Source organism: Pezoporus flaviventris, unplaced genomic scaffold (assembly GCF_033815535.1).
Source record: "Pezoporus flaviventris isolate CSIRO_AGI_PZ_B2104156 unplaced genomic scaffold, CSIRO_AGI_Pfla_v1 ptg000025l, whole genome shotgun sequence".
Taxonomy (NCBI): domain Eukaryota; kingdom Metazoa; phylum Chordata; class Aves; order Psittaciformes; family Psittacidae; genus Pezoporus; species Pezoporus flaviventris.
In genome coordinates this window covers 33774752-33788905 of record NW_026892573.1, presented here as the reverse complement: position 1 = coordinate 33788905, position 14154 = coordinate 33774752, and the positions used below count along the sequence as shown (strand labels likewise).

Below are 14154 nucleotides of genomic sequence, written 5' to 3'. Positions count from 1 at the left end.
TGGGTAGTTGATGTTGAGGTGACCGCATCACCTCTTCTTGGTGACTTTGGGTTGTGGATGGGTTTTGGTCTCGGTTGGTATTTGATTGTTTGTTGGCTTGTATAGACCATTGGGTGAATGGATGGAGGTCTATGAGAGACCATCACCATGCGGTTGATGATGGGCACGGTGATCAAAGGGATTGAATGGTGTGGTTACATCTGCCTGTATTTTCCTTTTGGTACTAGCAGAGACTTCTGTTTTGCTTGTATCTTACTGATGTGCTTGCAGTTTCTTTGAATATGTAGGACCTGCATTGCTGCAGTGCCTCTAGCTTCTGTGTGTGAAATGAGTTTTGTCAGTAGGGAAAGGCAGAAGGAGGTGAGAATTCGCTAGGGATAAATGGGGGAGATGTTACAGATTGCTCTTCCCTCCTCTGGATAAATGCAGTTTTAACGAGATCTGGTAGAGGGAATTTGGACTTGCACCTTCCCTCTTGTTTGAGGCTGTGAGGTGGGGTTTCATGAGACCTGATGTGTTTATAGGAAGAGGCATGAAAAGTATGCTGTCAAAGCTGCCCTGTTACATCTTTTGGGTAACGGTTGCGTTCTACTGTTCTTCTGTGTTCTCTCGTTCATATAATCATGAAATGGTTTGGGTTGGAAGAGACCTTAAAGCTCATCAAGCTCCAAGTCCCTGCAGTGGCAAGACCCCTTACACTAGAGCAGCTTGCTTCAAGCCCCTGTGTCCAACCTGGCCTTGGACACTTGCACCCTTGTCTGTTTTGTTCTTATTCAGTGTGCTTATTACTTAAAGAAGAAGAAAAAACCCCAAAGCCAAAACTTAGCTCATTTCTTCTAGCAATGCTTCCAGAGATCCCCTCATTGGTTTTGAGGGTTAGTTTTGCTCCGGTGACACCTTCTCTGCTTTGTTTTTAAGCCTATAACCAGAGATCTTCCTGTCTGCGGAGTGCTTTTCCTCTGGGAAAGAGGCTGTTAAGGAGAAAACACTTCTAGGCAGCAGATCCCATGCCAGAAACACTCCTGGTTCCGAATTGCATTGACTGCTGGTGGCGCAGCTTGGCCGGGAGCTCCTGTGTGGGTTGAGGAGTCATGGCTTGTGTTTGTGCAGCATAAAACACATTTCCTTTTGCAAAGTAGAAGTGTTTGTGCTGGTTTTCCTCTGCTTCCACTCTGGCCAGCTCAGTCTGCATCCACTTTGGAGCCAGAGGAAGCTTCCTTTGAGTAAACACCCGGGTACAGCCGTAATAGAGGGAATAAATGGGGTTTAAAGACTTTGTCAGGAAAACAGTGGGACGTAATGTCTTGGCATCTGTGCCTGTACTAACTTCAGTGCTCAAAATGCCCAATCCAATATGCCTTATGAACCAGAACACTGTGCTTCTTAGATAAAAATCCATAGTAAAATTACCATTGACTCAATGTGTCAGTGAAGGCTGCCTCCACTTGCACTGATTTATTTCACCGGTGGCAGCCTTCCAGTTCTGCTTAGAATTCCAATTGTTTTTCTAGTGTTCAAATATTTGTGTGTTTAAAGGTGCCTGATCTAGGCTTAAAAATACGTGTAGTCTCTGGGTTGTCTATTGAAGACCATGAGGCCTCAATGTCCACTTTGTTGAGCAGAGAAAGGGAGATAAAAGCTGTTTGCAGGAGCAAGAGAAGGAAGTCTATAATTAGCTCCGTGCTGTGCAAAACCAAGGTATGAAGAATCTCTTCCCATCTTGCTGTCAATAAAGTGCCTTTCAGGTATTGATGCTGGAATGAGTGGTTCTAGCACTGTATTTGGAGGGGAAAGAAGGCAAAAGAAGGCTAATTGTCCTCTGGACATGTCTATTGGCATGTACCCAATGACAAACATTGAGTACTGCAGAGCATGGGTGGGAACTCTAGAGTATGTGTAAGATGAGTGAGAGACCTTTTCCTTCAATTATTTTCAATTTCTTATATTTTAAATTTAAATTTTATTTTCATTAAATTAATTTGAAACTCTTTAGATTTTTATTCTTGTTGAATTTGAGTTTTAATTTTTGGCTATTTTTTTAATTATTATTTTGAACATGTTGCAAAATAGTCCGTGGCTGTTTGAGCAAGCAGGTAACTTCTATAGGCTGCCCATCAGTATTTGGCATCCCTTTGCCTCTCTCTGGTGGGAGGGAGTTTCATGGTATCACTCATTCAGGACCACTTGTCCTGCAAACTCCAATCTCTGCTATTGAGTGAAGCTCTGAAGCATTGATGGGCATACCCCAATGTAGAGGGTACTCCCAGTATTGGTGTTGAGTGATCTCTGCCCTGCATCAGAGGACTTATGGAATGTGTGAGAGCACTTGCCAAGATCCCAAGGTATTAGATGGAGATGGGAAGTTTAACATATTCTAATTGTCTCCAGCTGATATATATCCAGCTACAGCACTTGGGTATGTCTATAAAGGGTAAAAGAGGAAAATACCATTCTATAACTTAGGTGCCTATTTGCTCTACACAAAGGCAGTGGTGTGTTGATAATACCTGTTGTATTGCCCTTTATCTAACTCAGCCACTGCAAGCCAGGAGTAGAGGCCATTGTAGTTAATACATGTTTTCCTGTGCGTGGGTACCATAAAAAGGGGGTATGGCATCTGAGAGGTTTTAAGGCTTGCAAAAACCAGAGTTTCCCGAGAAGGAAGGAATACGTTGCCCAAAGAAGTGCTAAATGCTCCATCCCTGGCAGTGTTCAAGGCCAGGTTGGACACAGGGGCTTGGAGCAAGCTGCTCTAGTGGAAGGTGTCCCTGCCCGTGGCAGGGGTTTGGAACTGGTTGAGCTTGAAGGTCCCTTCCAACCCAAACCACTCCATGATTCTATGAATAAGGCATGCACATGTTATGTTTCTACAGTTTAATAATCAGAGAACATGGCATGCATTCAAAGAGCAGCTTTTTCAGTGTAGGCTACAGCATGGTTGTTATCTTTCTTTTTAAAAGATCAGACTTTCTAGAACAAAAGGCTTTCCCCTAAATTTGGGGTTTGAGCCAACTTTGCATCCTTGAAACCTTCTGTATGTGAATGCTTGTTTTCTGACTTGTGCTCCGGCTCAACAGCCAGTTTTAATGATTCCTTTCCTTTTCCCCCCAGATATATGCAGGTCAGGCTTTCTACTGTGTGTTAAATTTCCATGACAATGAGAATTGTAATTGTAAACTTGAGCTCTCCGTTTCTTCAAGAGGCTGCTTGCTAGAATTGTAATTATCTTTGGCTTTCCTCTCTCCTTTCGAGGATGAAAGAGGGGGCTGAAGGCACCCAACCTGCACGCTTGGTCTCCTCGTTGCATTTGGAGAGCTGCAGAATTCCTTTGTCTGTTGTGTGCCTTCAGCTTTAATGGCAAGAATCCCATGTTTTTTGAATCTTTAATGTGGTTTATTTGGGGTTAATCTGTTTTAATGGAAGGCATATAAAAAAGATGTGGTCTTGCTGAGGTTCAAACCATTATAATCTCTGTAGCTGGTATGAGGAAGCAATTCCTGATCTAACTACAAGTATTCAACCAAAGAAGTTGTTATGAAATCAGGGCATCATCTTAGCAGAGCCTTCTTGCCCTGAACACAAACTGAGGGACAATAAGCTTTGGCATGTCGTTGCCATATGCTCTGTTAATGGTCTGAATGAAGCTCAGGTGGCAGCTTCCAAGGTACCTCCTAGAGCCTGTTGATGGATTGGCAGCAATTAAAGCACAGCACTGCTAATTGCAGTGTATAAGCACAGTGCTCGGCACACAGTTTGCATGCCTCACCCCGAATGAGCTGCTGCTGGGGATTGCAACACCACAAGAGCTCTTGCCCCTGGGGTAGAGTCTAGGGCTGGCTGCAGCCTCCTAAGCATCCATCCAGAGATGCTGCAAGATCAGTATCCACGTGGGAGACGTTGATGGGTTGCATTATATAAACATGAAGTTGAATCTATCAACTAGTTCTTATTGCAGGGGTTTTCTTTTATTGCTTCCCAAACTGTGTTGTCTGTACACAGTAAATACCCCACCTGGGAAATCAGCCTGGGTGGGAGTGGAGAAAGAGATGTTGTATGGAAGAAAATTGCCCTGATGTTTTTTCTCTATCCATCTCTATGTATAGGCTCTGTGGCTGTTGGGTTTTTGCAGTTACTGTGTATTGAAAACTCTTGGGATCTTCATCTTATTCAGTTCCCTGCCATACAGGATAAAATACTATCACCATTTACCAAGGACTTGGCTTCTCTGCTTAGTGAAAGGCATGGCTGCTGCCGTGCTTCCCAGCATGAACCCTTCTGAGATAGAGGTTGAGGCAGACAAAATGTAACTGGGATCTCTTTTTGTCTCCCCCACTTCCCTTGGAAGCTTTTTATCTTTACAAAAGTACCTTTTCCTTCCATAAAATTGCCAAGAATAGGCCAGGATAGGTGCCTGCTTTGGTTACACATGGTAGGAAGGGCCATCACCACCTGGGAATGAACCCAGAACAATAGAATCAACCAGGTTGGAAAAGACCTTTAAGATCAAGTCCAACCTTTGCCCCAGCACTGCCGAGGCCACCACTAACCCATGGCACTGAGGGCCTCGTCTACATGGTGTGGAACACTTCTAAGGATGATGATTCCACCACTTCTCTTGGAAGAAAACTGGCAGGACTGGATCCCAGATGACTGAAGGTACCGGAGCGGGGAGGGTGTCCCACTAGAGGGGGGTCCACACTCATGTTAATAAATGGGACTGCTGCTGGTGACATACAAAAGCCCGTGATCAACACAGCCTCCCATATTTATCTTGCAGCGTGTGAAGTGCCATAGAATCTGAGAATAGTTAGGGTTGGAAAGGACCTTAAGATGATCCAATTCCAACCCTCATCTGTCACCTTGTTGGTTTTCTCCCTATAACTGGGTAAACTGAGGCACAGAAATCAAGCTGTTGAGGTGACTTGGTGGTGGCCACCACTGATGAGTTTGGAATCCCAGGAGTCATCCTAACACGAATGCTTCTCTTTGGTACATGTGAATGCACTTAGGGGTTTCCTGATGGCACTGTCTCTTGACCCTTGGTTTGGAGGTGAGGAGCTAGGAACAGCGTCTCCTATGGCACTGTGGCCAGTGCCACCAGGAATTGCATTTAACTTGGTGGGTCTCAGTTGTGTTCTTGCAGCTTTAAGTTGTCTGCCTGCTTATTCAAGCTCTGGGTAATATTATAGAATCATAGAATCATTTGGGTTGGAAAGGACCTTACGATCATCCAGTTCCAACCCCCCTGCCATGGGCAGGGACACCTCACACTAAACCATGGCACCCAAGGCTCTGTCCAGCCTGGCCTTGAACACTGCCAGGGATGGAGCATTCACAACCTCCCTGGGCAACCCATTCCAGTGCCTCAGCACCCTAACAGGAAAGAATTTCCTCCTTATATCCAATCTAAACGTCCCCTGTTTAAGTTTTAACCCGTTACCCCTGTTACGGCAGGGCTGACCTTTCTACAGGTGATTGAGTAGCTCCTACAGCAATAACCCACAGGGTTTCTAATGCTTTGTCATTACTACTTCATCCAGAACCTTTGAAGCAATCCACGTGCAAGCTCCCGGTGATAAAGGGCCAGACCAGCCCCCCTTACAGACACAAAGGTGCCTTGTGGCTTTTCCAACATCGTGGGTCTCCTGGGTTTTATTCCAAGTGTGGCATTTCCTTGCTGGAGCTGCCAGATGTGCTCCCTCCAACTGCTTTTCTTTGTGTTTCACTAATCATCTGGGTGAAAAACTGCTTCACTGCAGCCCATCATCCTGCTTCCTGTTCGCTCTTGCACCCTTACAGGAGGATACAGCAAATGCTGCTTTTCCTGTTCTCCTTGAAGCGACTGTGTTGCCCTAAAGTGTAATTGGGGAAGGTGAGCTCAGTGTTACTGATGTCAGTAGGTTCTTTGCCTAAAGAAGCCTACTTACTTGCAGCACTGTGTTCAGTTCTGGTGTTCCCAACATCAGAAGGACATGGAGCTGTTGGAGCAAGCGCAGAGGAGGCCATGAGGATGCTCAGGGGCTGGAGCAGCTCCTGTATGGAGCCAGGCTGAGAACATTGGGGCTGTTGAGCCTGGAGAAGAGAAGCTGCGTGGAGACCTCAGAGCAGCTTCCAGTGTGTGAAGGGGGCTGCAAGGATGCTGGAGAGGGACTGCAGTGATGGGACAAGGGGTGATGGGGTCAAACTGAAACAGGGGAAGTTTACATTGGATGTAAGGCAGAAGCTCTTCCCTGTGAGGGTGCTGAGGCGCTGGCACAGGGTGCCCAGAGAAGCTGTGGCTGCCCCATCCCTGGCAGTGTTCAAGGCCAGGTTGCACACAGGGGCTTGGAGCAAGCTGCTCTAGTGTGAGGCCTGTGAAGCTCCAAATTCAGAATAGCAGATCAAAAGGAGATTGTAGGGATGGGTCTTTACTCCCCCCCAACCCCCCAGTTTCATCTGGGGTCCCAGTGCAAACCAACCTGGAATTAACAGCTTAAACCAGGCCTGAATAACTGGTGTCTGTAGTCTGTGTAGGCAAGCAGATCTGATGGCCAAGCACTGACTGTGCGGGACAAAGAGGCTTTGGGCTACTGAGGATGGGATGGGGGAAGAAAAGCAGAATGGCACCTGAAATTTAGAGAAGAATATAGGGATACATGGGACCTTCAAACCCTTTACAGAGCCCTAGACAAGCCAGGACAAAGCTGGACTTGTCCTGTTAGTGATATTCCATGTTTCTTTTGTCTTTATTCCAGCAGCAGCAGCCTGAGGAGGTGGCTCTTGTATTCCCCACCACCCTCCTCCCTTTATCTTTGGTTTCCAGACAGAAGTGTAGGCTGCCTGTGCTTCCCAGGAAACCCATTGCACGTTATCAGGGGGTGTAGCAAAGCCTTTCCTAGAGAGTATTTGGAAAGAGATGACTTCAACCTTGCCGTGCTCAGCCTGGGGAAGAAGAAAGGCTGAGAGCAGATAGGGTGGGTGTCTTGAAGCTCTTGAAGATAAGCATTGCTCTAGGAAGGAACTAAAGGCTCAGATAGCTGGCTATGAGGGTACTGGCTTCTGCTCTATTACTGGAGTGAGCTTGTGGAGGGGGAGAGGGCTCAGAGCTTGATGGTTTCCAGGGGTGGCTGATGGGAAGAGATGGGAAACTGCAGCCTGCTGCTCTGTGCTCCGTGCTGGGAAGGCTGAGCTGAGACTTGGAAGTTGTGGCTGTTGCCAAAACAGCATCCAAAAGTGGCCTCAGGTGCTTCTGGGTATGTTCACCTTGATAATGTAGGCTTTTCTCTCTGTATTCCTTCTTGGATGTTTATGGCTATGGAAGTGTTTCCATGACAGTTTTAGTACTTGGAGAAGAAAAGGCTTGATGGATCTATTGCCTCCTGTCTTAGTCCATTGACCAGCTACAGACATGTTTAAGGCAGAAGATACTTCAGTTGGTTCATCCATCCCTCTACCACTTCTTACCACTAGACAAGTGGTGGAACAGAGCAGTTAAAGCAACCCAGGGAGGAACAGAGCTACCGCTAGTCTCTGCTCACAGTACTGGTGCTGGGTTGTAGAGGGTGATGACGCCAGTATAACTGGTACATGATAAATGTTGTAGGTAGTGTTATGGCACGTATCTGCTGCTGTTGAGATACCAAAACATGTTCTTTTATGGGCATGTTGTGGTCACAGCAAAGAGATGGGGGCTATTGGAACATGTGAGAGCAGTGGAGAAATACAGCAGAGCCCAGAGCCAGATGCATCTGTCCTGTCTGCAGGCAGCATCATTTAAGTATCGGTGGTGCTCACTTAGCAGGAGATATTGGAGAGCTGCTGTAATGGAGATTGAAAACCAAATTGCCCCTGATGGTTTAAATCAATGTTTTATGCAGATGCCCTGGTTGGCATGTGGTATGAGAGGTGAAGGCTGTCTCTTTGTTATGGCCTATGGGGCAGTTGACGATGCTCACTGGAAAGCAGCAGCATTGTTGGAGTTGCTGCACCACTGTTGCTCTTCTGGAGATGGTGTTTTTACATCATCCATCTCCTAATCCTATGTTTAAATAAATGCAGGTTGTCTGAACTGGATAAATACAGAAGGGGAGATGGGGGGAGTATCTACTACTTGTAATGCTTCTCCCTTCCTTTAAAGTATCTACTGCTGCTCATGTAGCTACAAGCCAGCATAAATGAGATATCAAACCCTTCATAATGCATTGGGCATTTGCTGTGGAGAATTTACTCCCTTCAAGTGGAACATGAATGATTCGAGATGGTCCATCTGGTTATAAAGCACCACATAGCCTTGAGCTGGGGCTTCTGATGGCTTTCTTGGGTCCCTTTGTGAAAAGGCAAATGAGGAGCTGTGATCCATCGACATAATGGATTGCAGTGCTGTGATATGTGTGTTAATTCACTTTATAGTGAATTACTCTTGTAATTCCCACTTGGCAAGAGCTGCTCAATGACCTGAGCAGATGATCTAAGCCACGTTGAGGTGATTTATCTGGGTGGCTATAGGCTTTGGAAGTGGGTCTTCGTTGCTAATCCCCAGATAGCCAAAGGTCACTGGTCACAGAAATTGCTTGCTTTGCTGAAAACCGCTATTAAAGGATGGGTTAATCTGCCCGTTTCTATGCAGTTTTGATTTGTTAATGTTCATAACCACAGTACTGGGTTTTCTTAATGGAAAGAGGCTCTTTCAGAAAAGCCTGTTTGATTTAAGGCTGGGCGCCAAGGCGTTCGATGCTGCATGCTGGACATGAGCTGAAGCCCCATGAATGGATGTGTCTGATTTATAGGAGTGATGGGCTGAATGCAGGCAAATCCAATCATCAGATTAAATATTGATTTATGTTCTTTTTCATTTTCCTCCATTGAAAGCAGATCTACCCTGTTTCCAGGGCTTTACACATCACTTAAGCATCCTTTGCATTCACCTTTGAGGCCTTCATTTTACAGAGGGGCTGTGAGTGATTGTGGAGGGAGAGTGTTAAAGATGCTTGTAGCTGCATGTGACAGCTGAGCCAGGCAAGAACTGCATTTGCTGGGCATGGTGCCATAGGAGCAGGCTTTGCAAGGAGTGTTACTGGGTCTATCTGGGAGTGGTTTGGTCCTCTATGAGAGGAGCAAGACCTCTCATAGGCTGGGCAGGAGTCCCATGGTAGGCTGGCAAGGAGCAGAGAGGTGTGTTAGCCTGAGAAACTGGGCTTAACCTGCAAGGAACTTGCTTATCATTGAGACCCACATCCTCAGACAGCTCTAGGAAGGTTAGGATGAACCTGCCACAGGGTGATGCTGAAGTCATTCCTGGTCACCTCTAGATCCTACCATGGTGTTACAAGCCCAGAAAGCTGTTTGCTTCATGACTGCTTGACCAAAAGGCCAGCATTATAAATTACACCCTATTCAATAAATACAGTTTCAGCCTTAATAGGTTTGCATTGTGTTTTTCTTCCAAAGCCATTCTTCAATATAGTCGGCTGTTGACTGCAGGTATTGTGGCCTCCATAAATCCCCACTTGCTCCGTGTGAAAGATGTTTCCTACTTCATTAATGCTTGTTTGAAAGATAGGGAAATCCCAAGTGCTTGAAACCCCAGGAAATCCGTGGTGTTTGATAACTGGGCTGCCTGGTGCAGCCTGACACTGTCAGGGTGAGGATGTTGGATGCTATGTCCTTTAGCTTAGTCCTGATGTAGGCAAAATGCCTGTGGGAGGGAGTCTGCAGAACCCATTAGTTGTTGTGCCTGGGTTAGGATTAGGGGCTCAGACTGGGTGATTAACGTGCCCTGGGATTTATAATGCTTTAGAGGTGTCAAAGGCTTTTACTGCAGAGCATCTGCTCAATGTGTTTCAGGCTATAAATAGCCATCATTGAGCTGGGGAAAATGGGGGAGGCAGGCAAACATGGAAAAAGAGGGAGAAAAGGGGGATTTTGGGCCATGGACCCTTAGATTCAGCCCTGGGCTTTGTGAACAAGAGCTGGTGGCTCTGTCCGGTTTTCCCTGGGTATATGGGTACAGCAATGTCCTTCTAGTCTACAGACAGTGGTGCAACCACTGTTCTAAAGTCTACACCTTGAGAGACGCCGGGTGAGAGATGAGACTTGGATGCTCAATCAGCTCGTGGTTTAACCGGTTGCTCCATGTGGTAGAGCCTTTCCAGGCTGTCCCATGAGTCCCCTTGTACTGTTTTTGGCTGGGATAGAGGTAATTTTCTGCATAGTAGCTGGTACAGGGCTATGTGTGCAGTTCTGCGGTCCTCAACGTGAGAAGGACATGGAGCTGTAGGAGCAAGTCCAGAGGAGGCCATGAGGATCATCAGGGGATGGAGCAGCTCCCTTATGGAGCCAGGCTGAGAACATTGGGGCTGTTGAGCCTGGAGAAGAGAAGCTGTATGGAGACCTCAGAGCAGCTTCCAGTATCTGAAGGGGCTACAAGGATGCTGGGGAGGGACTCTTCATTAGGGACTGCAGTGATAGGACAAGGGGTGATGGGTTCAAACTGAAACAGGGGAATTTCAGATTAGATATAAGGCAGAAGTTCTTCCTTGTGAGCATGGTGAGGCACTGGAATGGGTTGCCCAGGAAGGTTGTGACTGCTCCATCCCTGGCAGTGTTCAAGGCCAGGTTGGACAGAGCCTTGGGTGCCATAGTTTAGTGTGAGGTGTCCCTGCCCATGGCAGGGGGTTGGAACTGGATGATCTTAAGGTCTTTTCTAACCCTAACTATTCTGTGATTCTATGTTTTGGGTCTGTGACCAGACCAATGTTAATAATAAAAGGATTTTTTAGGTGAAGAATGCTTACAACGCATCAAGGTAGAATATTTACTGAATCCCTTCTAAAAATGGGGGAGAGGTTGTATTTCTGCTTGCTTTCCAAAACAAATGTTTTCCCTCTCGCCTGCCTAGTTGGTGTTAGCACTGGAGTTAGATTTTCTCTATTGAATTGTATAAATCCTGTTACAAAAGAGGCAGTGGGAACCTGTACTCTTGCCAGTGTAAACTCCATTGTTAGTAGCTGCGCTAGCACAGATTAATTCGGTGCGTTGCTGTTTACTTAGATCTTTAGTTTTTTACCATGTCTAGAGCCATAAGAGTGTGAAGTTTGAAGACAGCAAACGACAGGAGTGAAATATTAACACCATGAATGTTTGACTTGTCTGTTCTGGTGTCTGAAGTCCTCTAATCTCAACAAAGGTAGTGGAAAATGGTACAGTCGTAGGATCCCAGACTGGTTTGTGTTGGAAGGGACCGTAAAGCTCCTCCAGCTCCAACCCCTGCCACGGGCAGGGACCCCTTCCATAGAGCAGCTTGCTCCAAGCCCCTGTGTCCAACCTGGCCTTGAACACTGCCAGGGATGGGGCAGCCACAGCTTCTCTGGGCAACCCACTCTCTGTGGAAGTTGATCAAGGATGCTCATGGGTCCAAAATGATCACCAAAATTAATTTGATGAGAAGGAAACCTGGCACCAATGGGAGTAAGTGATTGAAATGGAGGACATAAGAAGGAGCAGGATGAGCTTGTGAGGATGCTCCTTTGCTAAGTGTGTGCAGAGGGAAGTTACACAAGCAACAGTCTTAGTAGATGCGGTCTCCTGCCTTCCCCAGCCTGCATCCTGTAACTTGGGACACAGCCTCCTTCTCCATTTCACTACTGTTTGGCTCCATCCCAGCTCCCAGCCAGCTGTTCCCATCAAAACTGTGAATGGCTGCAAAGCAGCATGTGAGATGTTGATGGAAACTAAAAGGCTGCGTTCCCACAGGGCCCTGCTTGGGGACTGCTGATGAGCTGCGCTTCACAAACAGCCTCCCCGGGTGTCCTCTCTGTTTTCAGCCCTGCCTTAGATATTTATAAGAACAATTTAGACTTGGCACCACTTTAGTGTTGGTTTTAAGTGGCTGTGAATAGCAGCCTCCAGGGAAGGGGAAAAACAGAGTAAAGACATCTCTGTGATGAAGAGGTTGAGCTTCCGTGGAAGCCACGAGTGGAGCATGAATGGTCCAAGATAAGTGGTGTCCTTCATCTATAGCCCTTTTTGGAGATGCGTATTGGTTTCCAGTGGGGATGTGTGAGTGGGTTTGAGTGCTCCATGGGGCTGCTGGTATTTTGCCAGCAGAAGGAAAGATGCAGTGATGGAGAGCTCAGTTCTTGCCAGATGTGATGGGTGGGAGATGCTCCTTTGAAGATCATGATAAGCTGACGTATAGGTTGCTGCTGTAGGGAGACAGAGCAAGCTTAGGGTGGGAAGGCTTCAGAATAGTGATGGGTTGCCAAAAGTTGGGGAGAAGAGCATGCTTTGGGGGGTGAAAAGGGAGAATTAGTGGGACAAGGTGAGGCTTGATGTAAGAGAGATGCTTCCATGTCCTTTATCATCAGGGAGAAACCCAAGTGTCTGCTGTGCTAAAAAGCTTTTTGGAAGCTCAGTGCAACTCTACAAGGGTGCTCGAGTGAAATAGTGGAATACTTGCTGGAGGCTGCAGAAAGGCACAGATTTGAGCCTGCATAGTGTTTATTTCTACTGGTTTCTCTGCCCAAAGATATGCGTTGTCCTTCAACCTCATCCCTTTGTTATTGGATTAATGCAGGATTGAGAAGAAGACTTGAGAAGAGTAAATTTTCAGTGAATTACAGTTGAATAAGTAGCTGATTTTAGCAGCTGCTGCTATCCTGTGTGTTTATGGAAGGGGAGAAACATTAATATAATGGGAAGGAGAAGGCCTACACCAATACTTTCTTTTCTCCCATCTCTTCCATAAAAGTCCCATCTCTGCTGCTGGTAACTGATTTAGAGGTGCTGCGACAGCTTCGAGCTCCTTTGCAGAACGTGCTGGTTTGCATGTGGGAAGATCCTGTGCTGGTCTGCATGTGGGAAGGTTCTTTGGCTAAAAATGGCAGGGAAAAACCAAGTCCTTTTGCAGGACTGTCAAATTGTGATTAATGGAGCCATGAAATGAGCCTTGCTTGGAAAACTCGGCAGAAGCAGCAGGTTTTGGAGCCCTTGAGTTCCTACAGATGTTGGAAAAGAGCATCTGAGAAGAGGGCAAGGTATGGTACCCATATGAGAGAGCCTGCAGTGAGGAGAATACTCATCTGTCTGGCTTCTAGCCCATGAGCATAAACTCAGGTAGCAAGGGGTGGATATGCACTCATTTCATCCAATGCTACACCCAAATAGCCACAGGATTTTCCTCCTCTTGTCCAGCATAAGGACTGGTCTATCTCAGTGCTCTCTGGCTTAGACCAGAAATTGCATCCTGGATTTAAGAAATCTCATGATGAAAGATCTAGCTTTTTCCCCAAACTCCCTGGTTTTGGCACCTTTTTTTGGATGGTTTCACTGAAAAGTCCTGATTTGCTGCTTTCTTTTAAGCTTTGATTTATTTTCATGGTTACACTGAATCTCTTGGCAGGTGAGCATGCAGGCTCTCACAAGGTGTTTGTGGGCTGTAGCTCTAAATGAGGCACATCTTGCCATGTCTAAAGACGAGTGGCATCTGCATCCTGCTACAGATGTGGACGTATTAAGGATTAACTTGTAGCTTCTGGTGCTATGTTGTTGAGTGGTCCTCAATGGTCTTGATGCTATTTTGCGTAACAGGATAGTCTCACACTATTTTTGACCTGCTGTTTTAGAGAGTGGATTGTGCCACATAGTCTCTGTGGCCTTAGGAAATACCGCAGGGATGGTTTCAAGTCTGCAGAATCCATCTTTAATTGCACTGATGGACACAGTTTGGCTGGAGTAGGACCTAACAACTTGCAAAAGTGGATTACTTGCATCTATTTCTTGTTTTACTGCAGGCAATATTGAGGATTCTTCATCTCCAAAGCCATCACATGGCTTTCTGGAAAGGCTGCTTAGAAACTATGTTTAGGTGCAGCACAGTATTAAAGCAGGTGACCCGCAGTGGCCTTTCGTGTACAGAAGTCAAGCTAGATGACTTAATGGTCCCTTTGCTTTTTAAACCAAACGTTGCATGTGTTTCATTTCATGATGTAAAAAGCTTCTAAATCGAGGGCAGAGGTTACATTGCCAAATACATTGCAGCTGCTCATCCTCATTTGGATGGGGAAGCTGCTGGAAGTCCTGGAACGGAAAGGCTTGGAAGCAGAAATGCATAATAATATCTTTTAATACAGATATTCACAGTCATGGTTCTATTCTGGGAGTCTGGCCAAGTCTCTA

At 46.2% G+C, this 14154-nt stretch overlaps 1 protein-coding gene across 7 annotated transcripts in view; it reads left to right on the top strand.

The window, feature by feature from the left end:
• Window positions 1-14154, top strand: part of GDPD5 (glycerophosphodiester phosphodiesterase domain containing 5) — a 163574-nt gene that overhangs the window by 58378 nt on the left and 91042 nt on the right. The gene's annotated exons all lie outside the window — the stretch shown is intronic.